The sequence below is a fragment of the Miniopterus schreibersii genome (genome assembly GCF_964146895.1).
Source record: "Miniopterus schreibersii genome assembly, chromosome: 11".
NCBI classification, from domain to species: Eukaryota; Metazoa; Chordata; class Mammalia; order Chiroptera; family Miniopteridae; genus Miniopterus; species Miniopterus schreibersii.
Genome location: NC_138111.1, coordinates 10,750,221 through 10,761,306, shown reverse-complemented (window position 1 = coordinate 10,761,306; position 11,086 = coordinate 10,750,221).

Genomic DNA, 11,086 nt, shown 5'->3' with positions numbered 1-11,086 from the left:
CCCATCATATTATTATTTTTTTTTATTCCTCACCCGAGGATATTTTTTCCATTGCTTTTCATGGAAAGTAGAAGAGACAGAGAGAGAGAACCATCGATGTGAGAGAGAGACACATCGATCGGTTGCCTCCTGCATGCGTCCTGACCGGGGCTGGGAATCAAGCCTGCAACTGAGGTACATGCCCTTGGCTGGAATAAAACCCGGGACCCTTCAGTCTGTGGGTCAACGCTCTAACCACTGAGCCAAACCAGCAAGGGCTCCATCATATTCTAGAACATGCTGGAGAGGGGCCAAGGGCGTAAGACCTGCCTGCATGATCTTCTGAGCTAGGAATTAGCTGGAGAACAGGTCTCGGAGGAAAGAACACACACCCCTCGTGCCCTGCGAAGTCCTATATGTGGCATTGTCATATTTGTGTTTTTGTGTGATTATTGGCTTAATGTCTGCTTCAGGCACTAGACAGTGAGTTTCAGGACGGCAGGGCCCATATCAGTTTTGTTTCCCCAAATGCAGCCCGGCGCGTGGCAAGTCAACAATGCCAGAACATGCTTAGGAACTGGGCGTAGTCCATAAGCTCAATGGCGTTGAAATGTCTCTGGGTCGTGGAAGGACGGAAGCCCAGCCCTGGACAGTGGGCACAGTCCAGGAAAATGAAGCACAGCTGGGCACCAACGCTGTGCCCGGGTGATTTCACGTAGCTCACAACCACCCTGTGAGGCCATTTGTTGGGCTCAGGATCAACCAGCCCGGTCACTCCAGAATTCTCATAAGAGCTAAACTGTCCTTGCACACAAAATCTCACACAAAGTCCAATTACTATCAAAGATCAAAGGGGTCCTGCTTTACTTGAATGGAGGGTGGGAGACCAGGAGCCCCAGAAGCTACCCCCCTTCCTTCTCCCCTCTGCACTCCCCAAAGGGCTCCATGGAACCCAGTTTGAAAACCACATCTCATTGTATAGGGGAGTCTGAGGCCCACAGGGGGAAGGAACTTCCGAAAGTCCACCAGGGAGTGGCATCATTGTCAGAACCAGGATAGGCCTAATTCTCCCACTTTCCAGTGCCCTGCACTTAGCGAGGCCCCATGCCGTCGCTGAACACACCCACGGAGTACAGTATAGAACCCACTGCAGAAGGCTGGGGCCCTGACACCAGGAATCCCAGGGGGAGTGGTCTTGTCCCTATCACAAGTGACTTCTGAGTCCCTGGCTGCAGTGCTCGTGCCTCACACAGTACTTCCAAATCAGACAAAGATCGGGGATGGAGGCAACCAGGACAGTCCAGGTAGTCCCAATGCCAAGGCTTCACTCAGCATAATTATTTCATTTTTCCTTTCATATATGAATACAGATGCAACTCAAAGAGTTTTTTCCAAGAGAAACCTAGACCGCTATTCCCAGACTCAGTGGCCATTCCAGTCCTGCTTCATTGGGAGACCCTGAAAGTTCTAGGTGGGGACCCCACGCAGGTCTCCGAGACTGCACAGCTGCTGCAGTGACTCCAAGAGGAAGAGGGAGGCGAACAGGGGCCATGAAGACTGATTCGGAAACTCCCCCAAGGAGGAGAAGACATCTGAGCCATCCCTGTGCCGCCAGCAAGAGTACCTTCAACTCCAGAAAAGGCCACTGGGGGAGGAGGAGCTGCCTCCAATTAAAGTCCTTGGTTGCACAACAGGACTGTGTCCCTCTTTTCCCTGCCCCCTTACAGGGAGGATTTCTTCCAAAATGTCTCACCGTTTTTAAATATGCTAACCTAACATCTAACTAACTTAAAATTTCTGAACTTTTTGGATAGCTTTTTCTTGAATTTTAAGATAATTTCAAACTTAGAGAAAAGTTGCAAGAATGGTACAAAGAGCTGCTATTCTTTTACCCAGAGTTACCCAGCTCTCACCTCTCCTGGGGCATTTGCCTCCCCATTCCTGCTCTCTCCCTGGAACTTGCTCCTAAACTATTTGAGAGAGAGCTGCACACAGTGTGCCCTTTACCCCTAAACTCAGCGTGCCTTTTCTAAGAACACGGGTATTCTTACATAACTACAGGACAGTTATCAAAAACAGGAACTTCAACATTGGTACAGTACTATTCAAATTCCATCAGCTGTCCCCAAACGTCTTACAGCTACTTTTGTGCGCGGTCTGTCCGGGATCTACTCCAAGGCCATGGACTGCATGGAGCAGTCGTGTCTCCTTACTCCCCTTTAATCTGACGCCTCTGTGGTGTTGACTCCTCCCACTACAAATGGCTTTTTGTTTGTCCAAACCTACTTTTCATCTTTCAGGGCTCTTTTTAAATGTTCTTCGTATGAATTTTGCAAATGTTCTATTAAATTTACTCCTAAGTACTTTATCTTTTCTGTTGCCATTGTAAATGGGGGTTTTCCTCTATTGTTATTACTGTGACTAGTTACTGCTTGTGTACTAACACTACTGAGTTAACTGGTGTTTTATGTTTTGCTTCCCTTCTGAATTATGTTACTGTTTGGGCTAGTTTTGTCATCGATTCCCTTGTGGCTTACCAGGAATACTACTATACCATCTGCAAGGAGAGATACTTTAGCTTCTTCCTTTTCTAACTTTCATAGCTCTGATTGATCATGTCTGTTTACAATGGCTAATACCACCCATTCAATGTTAAATAGTGGAGATAGTGGGTATCTGCTTTTTCGTTATTTTTAAAGAAATACCTCTAGTGTTTGCCCATTAAGGAAGAAGCTCATTTTAAGACAAAGAGATTAAGATAGAGAGATCATATTAAGAAAAATATCCATCAATCCTTCTGTTTTTCCAGCATCTACGGGGGGGGGGGGGGGGGGAGAATCTCTCCTCATATTTAACCAACTTTCCATTCCACAAATCAAGTCCACCTGCTCATAATGTATTCTTTTCATAAGATGAAGTTTGATTCAGTTCACTAATACTTAAGAATTTGGCATCAATAGGTGCTATCACTGTAATTTTCTTTTTTGCATTGTCTTTATCAGACTTAGTTATCCACATTATAAACTCGCATCATAAAAAAATTCATAAAAAGAACTTGGAAGCTTTCTTTCATTGTCTATGCTCTGGAAATTTATGTAGCATTGGAACTATCTGGCCTGTGAAAGTTTGGTCGGATTCCCCTGTGACACCATCTGGGTCTGCTGTCTTTTGTGGGGGGTAGTTTCTTGATGAATTTCTCTATTTCTCTGATAGAAATTGATAGTTTCCTGTCTCTAATGCATTCCTTTTGATAAATTGTATTTCCCTAGGAAATTATCATACACTTCATCTAGTTTTTCAAATGTACTTGCATACAGGTATATAAAGTACTCTCAAGATTTTAAAAATCTGTTCTCTCAATGGTTATTTTCCCTTATCTGTTCTAATTTTATATATTCATGTTTTCTCCCTTTTTCCTGATTAAGTAACATAGTATTTCCACTCTGTTTTTTGTAAAAGATTTTGATTAATCAATTAGACCCACTGCTTTTTTTATACTCAGTGATTTCAGTGTTTAATCCTTGGTACTTTTTTCTTGTATATTCTTTTATTTTGATGTTCTTTTTCTAGCTTTTGGAATTGGGGATTTATTTCATTTATTTTCTTGATGCAAGTATTTAAGGACTGCGGTAGACAGAACAATGGCCCGCAAAGATGTCTTTGTCCTGCTTCTCAAAACCTGTGACTATTCCCTCACCAAGGGGATCAGGGTGCAGACACAACCAAGGCTGCAGGTCAGCTGCCTGGGGTGGGGAGAGTGAGCCCACCTAACCACATGGCACCAGCATTTCCTCCCTAGAGGAGAGGGAGCCAAAGTGCTACAACCCATTTGTAAAACACTTTGACAACATCAACCCTGTACCTTTAAAATACTCAGCCTCTGGTCCATCGTCCTTTCTGCCAATCAGCAGCTGTGTCACCTTGACCAAGATACCTAATAAACACTCTGTGCTCAGTTCCCAGTTCCCAGGCTCTGTGACATCACAGACAGCCTCTCTGCTGCGCCAGCGGCAAGTGAGGCTCAAAGGTCAGACCTGAGAGCAGGAGGGGGTATTTGTCCTGGACTAAAGGGATGCCGTCTCCATCGCTCCTGGACATCTTTTCGCTTTGCTACAGAAAGCAGACATTGCTTCTAGCTTACCTTGACCCCACTGTTTCTCTCTCGGCCCGGTCTCCCACCTGCCTAAATAAATGACCCCTAAGGGCTCCTCTAGCTCCAGAAGCCTTCCTGTTTGACCATATTCTTTCTTGTTCTGAGCCAAGTGCTGTGGGACAGACAACCCAGGACCCTTTTCTTTGGCTCCTGGTTCCATCTTGAGGAGGGCACTGGCGGTGCAAGAAACACCCCGCCCCAGCCAGCATCTCTCCTACGTCACCGTCATTCGCATTACTGAGCATTTAGTGTGTGCCAGACACCGTGCTAAGCATATCTTTATGTCACCCAAGCCTCACAAAACCATTCTGGGGGAGGTTTTACCATCCCCATTTTACAGTTAGGAAGACTGAGGTTCAAGGAGGTTAAATTGCTCTAAATTACACAGCAAGGTCCAGCCAGAGTCATCCCATCTCCATCTAAGTAAAAAATGTATGCTCTTCATTGCTCCGCCAAGCCTCAGGAGGAGCCTTTACATTTGAAAACCAGCTGCCGCCAGAAAACACATTTTTTTTAAAAAAGGAAGGCAGCAAACCAGCTGCCACCAAACTCACAGAGGAGAAGGTGGCTCTGAACATCTCTTCCTCTGGCATCGCCTACAGCAGGGTGAGGCTGTAGACAGCACGGGCTCTTGCACCAGACAGAACTACATTAAAATCCCCACTGCCCCTCTTGCTGCAAGACCTGGCAAAGTCACCTACCTGAAGCTCAGTTCCGTCACCTGAAAAATGGGACAAAGTCCTGCCTAGTAGAGTAAAGCTGAAAGTTAAATGAGCTGATAGATTTCAAAGAACCTGTCCAGGATGCTCAACGATTGTCAGTGTCCTTCACACCTTGGCTGTTTCTCTTCCCTTGTTACCGAGAAAACGAGGTAAGTCCAGAATCAGGATGTTTCTATCCATTTCTATGGTCAGGGAGCAAGACACCCATTCGTAGAACGGAGAATGGGGATAATACTGGGCATTCGTTGTCCAGCAGTCAGAAGGCTCGTGTTTACTGGCACGATGCTGAGAGGGCACCTCCTCTGTGCAAAGCCCCGTGCCCAGTGCCGGGGTTCAGCCGTGAACTGGACACATCCCTGCCTCCGTGAGCGAGAATCTCTCCCCCATGTCCACTGCCATATCCTTTACATGGTGCCCAAATAAACAAATGCTGAACAAACCATCTCATTCCCAAACACAACAACTATGGAGAAGAAACAGGTGGGGAAGGGAAGAGGGAGCCCTGGGAGAAGGAGGGTTTAAATAGAATGAATTAAGGAGGGTGCACAGGCCAGAGGCCTCTCTAGAACAGCTGACCTTGAAGCAAGCCTGAAGGTGGAGCCCATGCAAAGCAGCTGGAACACAGGGGAGAGCAGTGAGGAGCGGATGAAGGCTGGATTAGATTGTGAATTTGGCCATGGGAAAGGGGAAGGAAAGCAGGCAATGGCAGGGGCCCGGGAGAGAGAAAGGAGGTTAATGTAAGGACGTACAGCCTAGGAAGCTTGCATCATCAGAGATGGAGGGATCTGTGGAGAGATGATGCAGCCCAACCACCACCTGTTACAGGTGGGAGCCTAGGCCCAGAGACAGGCATGGACTAACCCAAAGCCACACAGCAAGTTAGTGCAGAGCCAGGATTTGAACGAGCAAGAGAGCTACAGCATCATGCTCCCAGGGGACGGGGGCCCGGCCAGAATAGATGGGAGCCAACAAGCTATACGAAGGAAAGGGAACGCAGAGAATGAGCACTGAGCCAGCAGCTGTGGGCACCTGCCATCACAGCAGCCGCTTTGCCTACAGTTAACCATCTGTTCCAAGGTGGGTACCATTATTCCCATTTTCCAGATCGGACATGAGGCTCACAGAGATTACAGAATCAGCCCAAGAGCAGACACCTAGAAAGCAGAAGGTAAATCTGACTTCTAAACACAGGCTTACCTGGGGGGGGCTGCTGCGTGTGCGTGCTGGGCTCTGCTGGCATTTTCCAGCCAGTCTTATGTTCATTGAGGAAACAGCAAAAGAATTGCGCCCACCTCCAGGTCTGCAGAAACAAGACGCCTCTGCAGGTAAACCATCTGAGTGGAGGCTCCAAGCCCCTTCTTGGGTAAGAGAACTCTGGGCAGAAGGACTGGCCAGAGGGAGACCCACGCAGGTGAGCCTGGCCTGCTGGCCACAGGGAGCTGCAGGAGGTGTGGGAGAGGGAGGGGCGATACCTTAGGAGAGGCTGGCCAGTATGACCCACTGCTTAAATAACAATGGGCTGTGGAGATTGGGGCTGCAGAGCCAGCCCCGCCCCAGCGCCCTCTCCTCTCCCCACAGCCCACCAAAACATGGCATCAAAGATCTTCTGTTGTTGCTGCCCGGCCGGCGAGGGGCCTCCTTCCACTGTTCACCCCTACAGTCCACGAGGATCCCAAGAGCGTCATCCACGGACCTTTGGTAGGTTCCAGACATGGCTGTGTGGTACCTGGGAAGAACACTGGAGTCTCCCCAGCCACCTTCTGCTAGGACACCCTCAGATTTCTTTCAGGCTTTTGGGGGTGTGGAAGGGGAGTAATTACCCAAACCTGTAACAACACAGCCTAAAGACTATATTAATTAGATATTAAAGATCACTGGCTTTAGCCCTGGCTTGTGTTGCTCCGTGGTTAGAGCGTCTGCCATGCACCTAAGGGTCGCAGGTTCGATTCCTAGTCAAGGGCACGTACCTAGGTTGCAGGTTTGATCCCCGGCCTGGTTGGGGTGTGTGCAGGAGGCAATCCATCAATGTGTCTCTTTCACATCGATGTTTCTCTCTCTCTCCTCCTGCCCCTTCTCTTCTACTCTCTCTAAAAAAATCAATGGGGGGAAAAATATCCTCAGGAGAAGATTAAACAAACAAACAAACAAATAGATCACTGCCTTTAGTAGGACATACCTGCTTGAATTCTGCCTCAGCCACCTACTGAGCTGGAGCCTGTCGCTGGACCTCTCTGAGCTTCAGCATTTTCCTCTACAAAATGAAGACAGTACCATGCTCCCTATTTTTCAGGTTGTTGGGAGGGTAAATGGGGCAATGTATATAAGTGCCTAGAATATGACCCCACACAAAGCACTCAACAGATGGAAACTGGGTATGTGCACTGTCAGGACCGGCGAGGCTGGGCCGACGCAACCAGTAAACTCTAAGATCTCGAGTGCTTCCCAGATTGGAGGTATTCTTGGCTTGAGCAAGCAGAACTTTATTAAGCCATGGTATGAATGAGCGCCAAATGGGATGCGACCAAGACTGCTTGTGTGTAATTCAAAGCCTTGTCCTTCACTCTTTCAGATCTCAACCCAAGTGCTCACAAAAATAGTAGTCAAAAGAGACATGCACAACAGTCCGGCAACATGGTGACGAAGGCATATAACCACAGGAGACCCTGAGCATTCTGCTAGTCAGCAAGCAGCCCCAGGCTGCAGGCTGCTGCGGTGACTCCAGGGGGAAGAGGGAGGCGAACAGGGGCCATGAAGACTGACTCGGAAACTCCCCCAAGGAGGAGAAGACGTCTGAGCCATCCCTGTGCCGCCAGCAAGAGTCCCTTCAGCTCCTGAAAAGGCCACTGGGGGAGGAGCTGCCTCCAATTAAAGTCTTTGGTTGCATCATAGAACTGTGTCCCTCTTTTCCTCACCCCCAGCCCACTTCTGAGATTCCCTTGGATCTGGAGCAATTAGAACCAAGTATCTTAAAAAGAACCGTGGTTTTATCATTCTAAACATTTCAGCCCCTCCTAACCAACCTAACAAGGAAGCGTCTAGGAGAGGCCGGTTAGTGTAACGGGCGCCTGTAAGTATATGCTGGGATGCATGTCTAAGCTTTGTGGGCACAATTCTGCTCACCTACTGTGTGACTCCATTCAGTGCTCAGGACCATAGTGAATGGTGGGGCAGGTTGTGCAAAAACTCTGTAAGCAGCAGCCCCAGAGTGACACACTGCACATGGTATCCGTGAGCAACGCACAGCGCAGATCCACAGAGCTGTCTGCTAGGACACAGAGCATGCAAACACGAGTGACACGCAGGAGACCATGCAAACACGAGTGACACCCAGGAGACCCCGAGGGCCCTCTTTAGCCAGGGAGCCAGGCACAGAAGCAGATCACTTCATCGCAACAGAACAAATTTGGGAGCAAAAAGATGAGAAGCATTTTGCAACCAACTTGGGGATTCAGGGAAGGCTTCCTGGAAGAGATGGTGCTTGAGTTTTCTGAAGGTTGGAAGGGAATTGGCCAAGCAAAAAGGAGGGGGGATGGTACTCCAGAAGGAGGGAACTAAATAAGCGAAGATGGGAAACAGAGGCACGGCTTGGGGGAGGTATGAGAATAGTGAACTTTGATGTTTTTTGGAATCACTGAAGTGAAACCTGAGCCAGAGTGTGGTGGGAGGTGAGGGGGCAGAGCAGTGAGAGCCCAATACCCAGGGAAGGGAGGTGCACTCTATCCTGAAGGTACTGGGGAGCCGCAAGTGAATTTTAAGCACCAAAATAACATTGCCAGATTCCTGATTTCTGCGGTATGAACATGGTGAGTTAAGACAACTCATCAAATTAGCACTCCCTGTTCCCGCCCCCATCTCAGAAAGAATTTTTAAAAGATGATGTCTTATGCCATAGTACTGCAAACTAAAATTGATATCTATAAAGGAAAGGCCATCCTGGCTGCAATCTGAAGGAAGGAGTATGAGTAATTCTGATAATAACAGCAATCTATCAAGCCTGGTATGCTGCTTACTCTTTTAAGTGCTTTATAGTATCAACTTACTTAGCCTAACAATCCAACAAGGTTAGTACCATTACTACCCTGGTTTTACAAATTAGGAAACTGAGACAGAGCATTTAATCTCTTAAGGTTAATAATAGTAAATGGCAGAACTGAGACTTGAATCCGGGGGCGGGGAGGGGGGAACCTTAATGCAAAAGCAGGCAAAAAAAAAAAAAAAGGGAATTGAACAAAGAGAATTAATAGAAAGTAAATAGTAAAATGGTGCATATAATCTATCTAATGTATCAGTAAATACATTAGACACAGCGTAGCAAATAACTCCAGACTGAATTTTCTGAATTTTTTTTAAATCTCATGTACCCACAAGAGGGGCACCTCACATATAAGGATAGATACGCTGAAAGTAAAAGGGTAGACAAAGATATATTATGTGATGACTATTTGAAAGAAAGCTAATGTGTCCAACAAAGTAAATTTTAAGGCAACAATCTAATATAAAGAGAGGGGTAATAGGGCGAACCAATCAGGAAGCTTTAACAATTCTAAATCTGTATGCATGTAAAACCAGAGCAAAATTTGTCAGAAGCGAATTAAAATATATGTTCACACAAAAACTTGTATACAATTATTCATAGCAGCAATACTTATAATAGCCAAAAAGTAGAAACAACTCAACTGATGAATGGATAAACCAAATGTGGTGTAACTGTGAAATGGAATATTATTCAGCCACTGAAAAGGAAGAGAGTACTAATATGTGCTACAACATGGGTAAATCTTAAAAACATTATGTTACGTGAAAAAAGCCAGATACAGACCGCTACCTACTGTATAATTCCATTTATATGCAATGTCCAGAATAGGGAACTCTATAGAGATGGAAAACAGATTAGTGTTGTCAGGGGCTAGGGAGAGGGACGAATGGGGAATGACTGCTAATGGGTAGGGTATTTTGGGGGGTGAGGGCAGGTGATGAAAATATTCTAGAATTAAATAGTGTCGATGGCTGTGCAATCTTACGAATATACTAACTACTGAATTTTACACTTTAAAATGATGACTTTTATGGTATGTTAATTACATCTCAGTTTTTTTAAACTATGTAATTAAAAAAAAACAACTTGTCAGTAAAAGGAGAAACAAAATCGACACTCACAGTTGGAGATTTTCCTAGCTTGGTCACCGACAGAACCAACCAACGAAAATCAGGAAGGACGCAGACACGTGCAACCCAGGTGAAACCTCGCACGAGCAGACACGGAGAAGGCAGCGTGCGGCAGCTTAAGAGCCGTCATCGATGGAGCCCTCACTGTGCCTTGTGCTTCACACACATCACCTACGATCGCACACCCCTTAACAGAGGGAAGGGAGGTACAAGGGGAACAGAGAGGGTAAGCATCTGACCCAAAGTCACCAGCTTACTCTTAATCTCCCTGCTGTACTGTCTCCCGGTACTGAGCTTAGGAAAGATTTGACTAGCATCTTAATTCACATAAATACAGCCCACGGTGCTGGAGTAACTGAGGTCTGATGCAGACAAAATAAACATAAACTGCTAATGACCTACTACATCAACAAAAATATACATCGGGTACCTGCCCTGTGCAAGACAGAGTGAGAGATTTGAGAAACATAGCAACAATTTATCAGCTCTTATGCAAGCTTGCAACTCAAAGCTGCAAGCCCCTGCCTTCTGGCGCATCATTTCATCTTCACAGTAACCTCCCGGGTAGTCGCCTTACCCCACTCCACGCAGGAGGAGTGAGACCTAAGAGTGGGGCCTAGGAGACCCGCCGCTGCTCCTAAGAGGCAGTACCGGGATTGGAATCAATGTGACTCTAGAATCCAAGAGCCCACCTCGGACACTGCCCCACCCTCCCGCCACGGCTGCCGTGAACACAGGGTCTTCAAGCTCGGGGTGCATGTTCGCTGTGGAATCTGATCTTCACAGCAACCCTGTGAGGTAGGCAAGACAGAGGTGGAGGCGGTACCTCATGGGCACAGCTGGATGCCCCCCCAGCAGGTGAGGCCATCAGAAACAGAAGAGAGGGAAGGCAGGAAACACGCAGGGCCCTTTAAGCCCCAAAATGGGAAAACTGCTTTTTGTCATTTACCACACACTTTTATTCTGTCATTATACTTACCAGGATTTTATGCTTGGGTGACAACTATGGGCTTCTGATCACGTCACAGCCCACATTTCCTCTGTGGCAGGCAACAAAGATGGTGAT